Below are 12,968 nucleotides of genomic sequence, written 5' to 3' on the forward strand. Positions count from 1 at the left end.
CTATGAACTTGGTCAAACTTTACGAAGTTTGACTTCAGTCAACTCTAATATGCGGAGTAAATAAAAACGGAGGGAGTACAAAATTTTCCATTTATTTTATCTTTCAGAGTTTCTTTAGGTTTTCAATGCTTCGCTTTTGGTTTTCCCTTTATTACTAATTTTCTTTCTTTCTTGGGTTTTATTTGGTTTTCTCTTTGTTTCTTTATTTGGTTCTCACAAATTTTTTTGGTTTTAATTTTTTCAAAACATGTCTTACTATCTCATAAACATTTAAAGTTTTTGTATATAAGGGGATCATTTTTATAAATGTTTAGCATTTTGAAAAAACATGATTAACATTTTTTACAAATATATTTGTTTAAGTATATATTTTTCATAGACGTTCTAAATTTTTGTATACATATAAAAATGTATATACACATTTAACATTTTGAATCTTCATATTTAAGAAATTAAATACATGGTTTTGATGATTTTTTGATTGAACGTTAGACATCTTTCAAGTACACATTTAAAAATTTTCTTTAACGATAAAAAACATATTTATACTATGCGAACATGTTTTACATTGTATCAAATATTTCCTGAAACTTTCGAAAACATATTTTTAAAGCATGTTTTTTTTCAAAAATGTAACATATTTTTTTAATGGTCGGAATCATTTTTTCTGAATTAAAAAATTTACTGTAATTCATCTGTAAAAAATGTCAATTACATTTTTTAAAACAAGTGAACAGTTTTTATATGCCACTAATATTGTTTGCATGCAACAAACTTTTATTAAAGTTACAGCCACAAATAATTTACAACGTGTTAAAAAATTTCAAAAAACTTATTTCACTCTTTTTAATTAGATTATAAATTTGGAAATATAAATATAGAGATTTTTTTAAAAATACTAGAAAAAAGAATGACAAATCAAAGAAAATCGAACCAACGCGCTGGAAACAATTGGGCCGACGTAGCTTGTCAATCACTGTAGGCAAGTGCCTGCTCGGTCTCACGCAAGGTGATAAATTGCCCTGTGCCCTGTGAGAGGTGCCTCCTTAGGCCGCAGACACGGATTAACTGATCTCGAGTTCATATGAGCTCGGGTGAACAGTAAATGCAAAAACTGGAACAAATTTCCAAAAAAAATTCTAAAACCATATTATGGAAAATTTTGACAAATATTTTAAATGCTTTCAAAGTATTATCATGGAATGAAATTCGTGGAAGTCATGGCAAAAAATATCAATTTTCCAAAAAATACTTTTTTGGAGCATCATTTTTTTTTGCCATGAGTTCTACGAATTCCATTTCATAATGAAACTTTGCAACCATTGAAAACATTTGTCAAGGTTCATCACAGAAACATTTCAGAATTCTTTAAATTTTTTTAGTTTGTTTGAATTTTACTGTCAACCCGAGCTTAAATGAGCTCAAGCTGAGAAAGACACTTTCGGGCCCCTGTTGCTAGTCATCAAACTACAATCAGACAAACAAATAAGGTCCAGTCCAGACGAGTGAAAAGAGAACGGAAAGAAAACACAATTTGAGCCCAGTACGGCTACACAAATGCAAATGAGGAGAAGGACAACCTGGTACGCAGTTTGACCGGCTCAACTATCGGGAGTGCCTCGAAAAATCGCATGAGATTAGTCAGTAATGTCAGTTGACTTTGACTTGTTTAATTCCTAGTTGACTGAGAGATTAGTCAGGGAGTGCCTCGAAACTCCCCCATGAGTTTATATCATTTTTGCTGCATATATAAATGCATAATAATAGTGGATTAGACTTGGAGGTAATCGATTAAAAAGTACTCCCTTCGTCCTATAAAATACTTATATTAGGACGGAGGGAGTATGTGTCTGTACTTGATCGAATGCTATACAGAGCAAAGGAGATAAGAAGACAACATACATTTTCCACATGGAAAACTTGACAGTGACAAATGGGTTGAATTCAAATGCACAAGAGAATATGGGATGAGTGCACAAACCTTGAGCCTCGTGTAACGTCCCGAGACCGATGCGCCAGGTGTCTCCCAATTATTCGCCGTCGTTGCCATGTCATTCGCTTGCGTGTGCATCTTGTCATTGCATCATGTGCATTGCATCATCATGTTTTCAAAACTTGCATTCGTCAGGGTTCCCCCAGTTCCTTCCATTGTCCGTTCTGAGCCCAGACACACTTGCACGCGCCCGCTGCACGTCCGAAATATTATTTTGTAAGTGGCCGGAAAATGTTCTCGGAATGGGTTGAAAGTTGGCATGCGGTGTTGTTATGTTGTCAGTAGGCCGCCTACCAAGTTTCATCGCATTCGGAGTCCGTTTGACGCTCCAACGGATAACTATAGCAACATTATAGTCGGTCAAATCGTCGAACATTTTCGGTCTCCGGGTCTCTCTCTCTTCTCTTCTCTCAGCTCGAGCCCTTCTGCACAGCCCACAAGTTCCAACCGACCCCTCGTGTGCGTGTCCGAAACTTCCCCGAACCCGACCCTCTCAGTCGTCACCGTTGGATTAGGAACATCCCCAAACGGCTACAAAACATCTCCGTTTTGTTTATTGGGCTACCTAACCTATTCTTCTCGGACCGTCCGATTTTTATCGGAGGGACAAAATAGTCTAACATCTAATCCCCTACCTATATAACCAGACAAAACCCTAAAATCTAGCGATCCTGTCCCATCCAACCACTCATTCCCGAGCCGCCGCCACCCACCAACCTTTCTTTCTCGGGATCCCCTCATTTACCCTGATCCAATCCGCCAGCCCCAGCTTGACCAATCCCTCGTCCCCGATCCCCCCTCACATGGCGGCCTCGCGCCGGAGCTCTTCATCAGCCCCGAAACACCAGAGTCAAGTCGCCGGCCGCTCGAGCTTCGTGCGCCTCTGCCTTGAGGGCCTCCTCATCCCCAACCAGCGTCGCCTCCCGCCTCCAGTCGCCTTCAACCACCTACTTCGTGCGTCCCTGCGCCCGCGAGCGTCCGAGGCCGCAACCTCCTCCTCGTCCATGACCACCTCTCCTCGCCTGACCTACTGGACCCCGCCGCCTCTGCGACAGAGCTCGCCGGAGCAAGCACCACCAGGCGTCCCCGCACCCTACCTCTCTTCTCTCCGGCCTCTTCTCTCTCTTCCCCTTACATCTCTCTCTGTGACTTGCCGTAGCAGGGAGCCGTCGCCGCTTGGAGCTTCCTCAACCTCACCACCGGTCAGATCGGCTCCACCCCGCCGGATCCACGCCCGCCGTCCTCGACCGCATGTCCTAGGCCGCCGCTGCTCTGCTTTCTGTCGGGCAGACGAACGCGCCCTGTTTTCCCTGCCTTGCTCGATCTCCTGGAGGAGAGGACGAGCGTTGTTTCCGTTGACCGCGCCTCCACGCCCAGCGCCCCTTCGCGGCCTGCCTAGCTCCTCTTCGCCAGATCCAGCGGGCCTTGGCCCATGGTGGGTTGCCATGCACCCCTTCTTTTTTTCCTCCTGTTGGGCTAGCCTCGCTGTTTCGGCCCGTGATGATTCCCCACCGGCCCAGTGTGCCTCCTCTCTGGCCCAGCTTCAGTTTCGGCCTGCTAGGCCCAATGTGAGCAGACCCCTCCAGATCCCCTGTTCCTGTTGGGCCAGCAAGTTTCAGCCCAGTGGATGTTTTTTTAGGTTCTGCGATTTTGCTAATTAACCAGGGATTTACAGTTTTGCATATTAACCCTTGCACTTCATGCATATAAAAACTCATCAACCGTGCATCATATTAAAATGTTTTATATATGAAAAATGCTTAGTTTTTCATCTAGTTTCATAATGTGCAACTTTCAACCATGTTTAAAATGTTTAAACTGCTGTTTGCATTAAATTGCTTAAATGCCATGCTAAAATGATTAAATTCATAACTTAATAACCGTAGCTCCAAACTTAATAAACTTTATATGAATTTGGGGTAGAAAGATGTCTAGTTTGACATGGTGTCATTACTTTGCATGTTTAATAACTCTAAAATTGTGTTTAGGGCAGAACAGTACCAAATCTATAATATGCTCATGAGGATTTTTCGGGACTTGCTGCTTGTTGTTCCGGCCTCATTTAAACTTGCCTAGATAGGTAGTTTTCATTTTCTCCACCTCTTGCCATGTTAATCAACATTTAATATTGTTGGGTACATAAACGAGATCGAACTAAATAACTGGAATGTGGTGTTTTGTCAATATGCAACTCGTTGCATATTGAGCTCCACTTAATTTGTAGAATTGCTTGTGCACTTTGCCATATTGCCATGCCTCATTAAACCGGACATGCATCATACTTGGTTGTGCATCATGTCATGCTTATGTGGTGGTTGTTTACTATATTTTTGCTTCTTTCCGGTGTTGCTTCTTCGGGTTAGTTCCGATAACGTCGCGTTTGTGAGGATTCGTTCGACTATGTCCGCTTGTCTTCTTCATGCACTCATTCTTCTTCCTTGCGGGATCTCAGGCAAGATGACCATACCCTCGAAATCACTTCTATCTTTGCTTGCTAGTTGTTCGCTCTATTGCTATGTCGCGATACCTACCACTTGCTATATCATGCCTCCCATATTGCCATGTCAAGCCTCTAACCCACCTTTCCTAGCAAACCGTTGTTTGGCTATGTTACCGCTTTGCTCAGCCCCTCTTATAGCGTTGCTAGTTGCAGGTGAAGATGAAGTTTGTTCCATGTTTGGAACATGGATATGTTGGGATATCACAATATCTCTTATTTTAATTAATGCATCTATATACTTGGTAAAGGGTGGAAGGCTCGGCCTTATGCCTGGTGTTTTGTTCCACTCTTGCCACCCTAGTTTCCGTCATACCAGTGTTATGTTCCTTGATTTTGCGTTCCTTACGCGGGTGGGTGTTATGGGAACCCCTTGACAGTTCGCTTTGAATAAAACTCCTCCAGCAAGGCCCAACCTTGGTTTTACATTTGCCTAACAACCTATTACCCTTCCCTTGGGTCGGCCAACCCAAGGGTCATCTTTATTTTAACCCCCCCCCCCGGGCCAGTGCTTCTCTAAGTGTTGGTCCGAACTAAAGCCCCTTGCAGCGCCACCTCGGGGAAACTTGAGGGTTGGTTTTAGTTGTACGGATTGCTCATCCGGTGTGCCCTGAGAACGAGATATGTGCAGCTCCTATCGGGATTTGTCGGCACATTCGGGTGGCTTTGCTGGTCTTGTTTTACCATTGTCGAAATGTCTTGTAACCGGGATTCTGAGACTGATCGGGTCTTCTCGGGAGAAGGAATATCCTTCGTTTACCGTGAGAGCTTGTGATGGGCTAAGTTGGGACACACTTGCAGGGTTTTAAACTTTCGAAAGCCATGCCTGCGGTTATGGGCAGATGGGAATTTGTTAATATCCGGTTGTAGAAAACCTGACACTTAACTTAATTAAAATGAATCAATCGTGTGTGTAGCCGTGATGGTCTCTTTCCGGCAGAGTCCGGGAAGTGAACACGGTTTTGGTGTTATGCTTGAACGTAAGTAGTTTCAGGATCACTTCTAGTTCACGACCGTGCTTTGCTTCTCTTCTCGCCCTCGTTTGCGTAAGTTAGCCACCATATATGCTAGTGCTTGCTGCAGCTCCACCTCACTACCTTTTTCCTACCCCATAAGCTTAAATAGTCTTGATCGCGAGGGTGTGAGATTGCTGAGTCCCCGTGACTCACAGATTACTTCCAAAACCAGTTGCAGGTGTCGATGATGCCAGTCCAGGGGATGCGACCGAACTCAAGTGGGAGTTCGATGAGGATTCAGGACGTTATTATGTTTCCTTTCTAGACGATCAGTAGTGGAGCCCAGTTGGGGCGATCGGGGATCCTATGCATTTGGGGTTGACTTTATTTTGGTTCCGTGGATGGACCTTGATTGTATTCTCGATGATGTAATGTTATATTCTTGTAATTGTGTGAAGTGGCGATTGTAAGCCAGCTCTTTATCCCTTTCTTATTCAGTACATGGGATGTGTAAAGATTACCCCTCTTGAGACATGCCTACTACGCGGTTATGCCTCTAAGTCGTGCTCCGACACGTGGGAGATATAGCCGCATCGTGGGTGTTACAAGTTGGTAATCAGAGCCTTCCCCGACTTAGGAGCCCCTGCTTGATCAAATCGCTGGCATTGTTGAGTCTAGAAATAAAATGTTTTGAGTCTTATAGGATTATATATATCGGAGAGTAGGATTCTTTTTACTCCTCGGTCCCTTTGTTGCTCTGGTGAGGCCTCCTGACATAGAGTTTTGACTCTTCTCTTCTCAAATTTCATGAATTGTTTTTAAGGATCACGCGTGTATCTTGGAATTGTTTCGATGGTTTTGTGGCGAGAACATTGTTCTTGGTGCCTCCTGACATTTAGGGGTTGTGGCAATGTCCTGGGGAGTTGAGCTCCGAGGTGTTGTCGTCACAATTTTATCGTTGCAGTTCTGGAATACCTGAGTTGCGCCGACATCGAAAATCTCTTTTATGCAGTTGTTGGTGAGATAACCTCGACGCCACCCAGTACTGGGGCGGGAGTTCGGGAGTATTGCCATAACTTGTATAACGGATGCTTTTCGAAGGTTGAGGTAAACGATTTCCGAAGGTTTCTTGGTTATGTGTTGAAGGATGGATACAGCTGGATGTAGGATTTGTTAGTTTTGGGTGAGATATTATGCTTCCCCTGTATCCCCAACACCTGATTGCATAACCATAAAGTTTCGGGAGTTTATAAGTGGGAATTCAAGTAGCTCCTAGAATATCTTTCCAACAGACACATGATACGATATGGGACCTATCATATGTTTGTTTCCGGCTTATTTTGCAAGTCAATCCTTTGTTTTGTTTTGAGTTGTGGTATTCGAGTTGCTTCAAAGTCAAATGTTGATTCCATACCTTTCCTAAGCGATGTTCTCATACTTCTATGTGTATACCAATCCTTCATGATAATCGAGATTGTCATGCCAATTCCTTTTCAACCGGGGTGCTTCTCTTCAAGTGGATCCGATCATTTTCAACATCCGCAAGATCAACTCAAGTCTTCTCAACGTTGTTTGTTTCATCCGTCCCAAATTGCCTTTGTTTTCCCGCCCTCCCACCCTTTTTCTCCGAGGACTCAGTTTTCTTAATCAAGTATCCATCTTATTGATGTAAAGTCTCTCCATTCTTTTTCCGTCAATGTTTTATCTGGTGATTCTCAGGAAGATGCTAACGGAGCTTCAAGTTCATCATTCTTCGTTCTCTTCTTCTTCGGTGGGCTAAATTCAAGCTTTCAGTGTTGATCATTCCTTTCCTTGTTTCAAATGCTTCCCCATGCCGGTGCACCTCATAATCATTCCCCTCTTGCTATTCAATTGTTCCGGAGTGCTGAAGATATCTCAGAAGACTCACGGTTACACTCTGGATCCATTCAAGTTATTTCGAGGTTGTTATCTCATTCAATCCATTTAATTCAACCGGTGCGATCTCTCTTCAAATTCATTCTAAAGGTGTTTCTTTTGAGTGGGCCCTAACCCACAGGTCTTTTCCCAAGATCTTACCTCACTCTTCTAATCTTCCCAGAGTTACTCTCAAATTCTTCTCCAAGTTTGACGTAAGAATGAATTATCATCAGTCATATGTATTTCTCCAAGATCTGTCAAATTCTTTTCATCGTTGGTTCAACCTTTCTATTTTTCATTCGGGAGTGTGTCAACAATTCATGATGGTGTTTCTCGTCGTCATTCTCAGATTTTGAAGACCGAAGAAGAGCTCCTCTTAAATCCTCAACCGTTTTTCCAAAGATGTGTAGTTCAAGCTTGATGCCATCCTCACAATTATTTTCGATTGTGAGATATTATTTTCACCCATCCGGAGCAATTCAAGAGTCTTTTCAGTTTGATTCTCCGTAGGCCATCACCTCAGAAGTATTCATTTCAGCTTTCAGCTCGCATTCTCCAAATCTTACCGGTGGATCGCTCAAGTATTCTCTAGTCAGTTCATGATCTCTTCGTTTCTCTTGTATCTAAATTGCTTCAAGTATCTTCATTCATTTTCTAATTCCTCCCGGTGATTCGTTCTCTTTTCTTCTTTCATTTTTAATTCTTATGGTGGTTCGTTCAAGAGTTCTCTTCCTTGGTTATCATATCAATTCATTCGTTCTTTCAATCCTACCGATGGATCGTTGAAGACCTTCTCAAGTTTGCGCTATGCCTCTCTTAATCCTTTCTACGAGAATAAGTAGTATGCCAAATCCGTTGCTTATCATCAACCTAAATTGGTGAAGGATAATCATAATGTAATTCTTATTCTTGTTTCATCGAGTAAATTCAATTCCTTATTCCGGAGGTTCATCAAAATTCTCGATTTCATTTGTTCATCTTTCTTTTCCGGAGTTCCATATTTTCCGCATTATCTCATCGCGAAGCTACATTTAATCAATGCAAGGATTCATCTTATTCTTTTTCAAGCTTCCTTTCCTTGCGACCTTCTTTTTGTCCATCCGGAGTTATTCGACAGTTTTCTACATGGTGGTTCGTCAAGGATTCTTTTCAATCTTCGATCGTTCTTCAAGATTTCTCTGGGAATTTTGATACGCCAAGCTATACTCTCAAATAAACATGGTGCTCAACACATGTCTTGTTTTGAGGAGTTCAAGCATTCTTCATCTTGCATTCAAAGTGCAATTCTTTCTACCTTATCATTTGAGGTGGTGTTATGTCATTGTTGATGATTTCCCTTCGTGTTTCATGATTCACAAGATGTCTAGAATGACATATTTTAAACCCATCATTTTGAATTCGTTCTTGAGATCCTTTGCAACCAATCAATCTCTTCATTGGAGTTATCTTGAGTGATATTTCACTTAAAGCCTATCTTAAGGATGGTTGCTATTATGGTGCTTATCAATGACCCAAGTTCTTCATTTATCCTCCCAGTGAAATAAGCTTCTCGTCTTCTTTTTGATATCAATCCAATCTTTCGTTAATGGCAGAATTTCATCTCACAATTTTGAGTTGTCTTCCATAAGCCCACATCAAGCTTATCCTTTCGTTGTTGATAATCCAATAACTCCGTTCGGGAATATGTTGTAAGCGTGCTCTCTCAAGATCTGGTTTCCCTCCGTTCATTTCATTCCATTCTTTCTTCTTCCGGAGGCATTGTGTTGTTTCTCTCTCCTCTCATCATCTTGAGTTGTGAGGATCGTGTTATTTTCGTGCTTATCCATTTAACCGGAGTGTTGTGTCCTCTGCTCAAGTTCTTTTTGAAGGAAATATGCCCTAGAGGCAATAATAATGTTATTATTTTATTTCCTTATATCATGATAAATGTTTATTATTCATGCTAGAATTGTATTATCCGGAAACATAATACTTGTGTGAATACATAGACAAACTAAACGTCACTAGTATGCCTCTACTTGACTAGCTCATTAATCAAAGATGGTTATGTTTCCTAACCATAGACATGTGTTGTCATTTGATTAACGGGATCACGTTATTAGGAGAATGATGTGATTGACATGACCCATTCCATTAGCTTAGCACCCGATCGTTTAGTATGTTGCTATTGCTTTCTTCATGACTTATACATGTTCCTATGACTATGAGATTATGCAACTCCCATTTGCCGGAGGAACACTTTGTGTGCTACCAAACGTCACAACGTAACTGGGTGATTATAAAGGAGCTCTATAGGTGTCTCCAAAGGTAAATGTTGGGTTGGCGTATTTCGAGATTAGGATTTGTCACTCTGATTGTCGGAGAGGTATCTCTGGGCCCTCTCGGTAATGCACATCACATAAGCCTTGCAAGCATTGCAACTAATGAGTTAGTTGCGAGATGATGTATTACGAAGCGAGTAAAGAGACTTGCCGGTAACGAGATTGAACTAGGTATTGAGATACCGACGATCGAATCTCGGGCAAGTAACATACCGATGACAAAGGGAACAACGTATGTTGTTATGCGGTCTGACCGATAAAGATCTTCCTAGAATATGTGGGAGCCAATATGAGCATCCAGGTTCCGCTATTGGTTATTGACCGGAGACATGTCTCGGTCATGTCTACATTGTTCTCGAACCCGTAGGGTCCGCACGCTTAAGGTTTCGATGACAGTTATATGAGTTTATGAGTTTTTGATGTACTGAAGTTAGTTCGGAGTCCCGGATGTGATCACGGACATGACGAGGAGTCTCGAAATGGTCGAGACATAAAGATTGATATATTGGATGGCTATATTCAGACACCGGAAGTGTTCCGGGTGATTTCGGAGAAAACCGGAGAGCCGGAGGGTTACCGGAACCCCCGGGGAGAAGTAATGGGCCATATGGGCCTTAGTGGAGAGAGAGAGGGGCAGCCAGGGTGGGCCGCTCGCCTCCTCCCCCTGGTCCGAATTGGACTAGGATAGGGGGGGGCCTTTCCTTCTCCCTCCCCACTTCCTTCCCCCTCCTAGTAGGAGTCCTACTCCTACTAGGAGGAGGACTCCTCCTTGGCGCGCCTATAGGGCCGGCCGGCCTCCTCCCCTTGCTCCTTTATATACGGGGGCAGGGGGCATCCCTAGACACACAAGTTGATCCACGTGATTGTTTTCTTAGCCGTGTGCGGTGCCCCCTTCCACCATAATCCTCGATAATATTGTAGCGGTGCTTAGGCGAAGCCCTGCGACGGTAGAACATCAAGATCGTCACCACACCGTCGTGTTGACGGAACTCTTCCCCGACACTTTGCTGGATCGGAGTCCGGGGATCGTCATCGAGCTGAACGTGTGCTAAAACTCGGAGGTGCCGTAGTTTCGATGCTTGATCGGTCGGGCCATGAAGACGTACGACTACATCAACCGCGTTGTCATAACGCTTCCGCTGTCGGTCTAGAAGGGTACGTAGATCATACTCTCCCCTCTCGTTGCTATGCATCACCATGATCTTGCGTGTGCGTAGGAAATTTTTTGAAATCACTACGTTCCCCAACAGTGGCATCCGAGCCTAGGTTTTATGTGTTGATGTTATATGCACGAGTAGAACACAAGTGAGTTGTGGGCGATATAAGTCATACTGCTTACCAGCATGTCATACTTTGGTTCGGCGGTATTGTTGGACGAAGCGGCCCGGACCGACATTACACGTACGCTTACGCGAGACCGGTTCTCCCGACGTGCTTTGCATAAAGGTGGCTAGCGGGTGACAGTTTCACCAACTTTAGTTGAACCAAGTGTGGCTACGCCCGGTCCTTGCGAAGGTTAAAATAGCACCAACTTGACAAACTATCATTGTGGTTTTGATGCGTAGGTAAGATTGGTTCTTGCTTAAAGCCCGTAGCAGCCACGTAAAACTTGCAACAACAAAGTAGAGAATGTCTAACTTGTTTTTGCAGGGCATGTTGTGATGTGATATGGTCAAGACATGATGCTAAACTTTATTGTATGAGATGATCATGTTTTGTAACCAAGTTATCGGCAACTGGCAGGAGCCATATGGTTGTCACTTTATTGTATGCAATGCAATTGCGCTGTAATGCTTTACTTTATCACTAAGCGGTAGCGATAGTCGTGGAAGCATAAGAATGGCGAGACGACAACGATGCTACGATGGTGATCAAGGTGTCGCGCCGGTGACGATGGTGATCATGACGATGCTTCGAAGATGGAGATCACAAGCACAAGATGATGATGGCCATATCATATCACTTATATTGATTGCATGTGATGTTTATCTTTTATGCATCTTATCTTGCTTTGTTTGACGGTAGCATTTTAAGATGATCTCTCACTAATTATCAAGAAGTGTTCTCCCTGAGTATGCACCGTTGCGAAAGTTCTTCGTGCTGAGACACCACGTGATGATCGGGTGTGATAGGCTCTACGTTCAAATACAACGGGTGCAAAACAGTTGCACACGCGGAATACTCAGGTTATACTTGACGAGCCAAGCATATACAGATATGGCCTCGGAACATGAAGACCGAAAGGTCGAGCGTGAATCATATAGTAGATATGATCAACATAGTGATGTTCACCAATGAAACTACTCCATCTTACGTGATGATCGGACATGGTTTAGTTGATTTGGATCACGTAATCACTTAGTGGACTAGAGGGATGTCTATCTAAGTGGGAGTTCTTTAGTAATATGATTAATTGAACCTAAATTTATCATGAACTTAGTACCTGATAGTGTCTTGCTTGTTTATGTTTGATTGTAGATAGATGGCCCGTGCTGTTGTTCCGTTGAATTTTAATGCGTTCCTTGAGAAAGCAAAGTTGAAAGATGATGGTAGCAATTACACGGACTGGGTCCGTAACTTGAGGATTATCCTCATTGCTGCATAGAAGAATTACGTCCTGGAAGCACCGCTGGGTGCCAGGCCTGCTGCTGGAGCAACACCAGATGTTATGAGCGTCTGGCAGAGCAAAGCTGATGACTACTCGATAGTTCATTGTGCCATGCTTTACGGCTTAGAATCGGGACTTCAACGGTGTTTTGAACGTCATGGAGCATATGAGATGTTCTAGGAGTTGAAGTTAATATTTCAAGAAAATGCCCGGATTGAGAGATATGAAGTCTCCAATAAGTTCTATAGCTGCAAGATGGAGGAGAACAGTTCTGTCAGTGAGCATATACTCAAAATGTCTGGGTATAATAATCACTTGATTCAATTGGGAGTTAATCTTCCAGATGATTGCGTCATTGACAGAATTCTCCAATCACTGCCACCAAGCTACAAGAGCTTCGTGATGAACTATAATATGCAAGGGATGAATAAGACTATTCCCGAGCTCTTTGCAATGCTGAAAGCTGCAGAGGTAGAAATCAAGAAGGAGCATCAAGTGTTGATGGTCAAACAAGACCACTACTTTCAAGAAAAAGGGCAAAGGAAAGAAGAAGGGAAACTTCAAAAAGAACAGCAAGCAAGTTGCTACTCAAGAGAAGAAACCCAAACCTGGACCTAAGCCTGAAACTGAGTGCTTCTACTGCAAGCAGACTGGTCACTGGAAGCGGAATTGCCCCAAGTATTTGGCGGATAAG

The sequence above is a fragment of the Triticum urartu genome, chromosome 7 (assembly GCF_003073215.2).
Source record: "Triticum urartu cultivar G1812 chromosome 7, Tu2.1, whole genome shotgun sequence".
NCBI classification, from domain to species: Eukaryota; Viridiplantae; Streptophyta; class Magnoliopsida; order Poales; family Poaceae; genus Triticum; species Triticum urartu.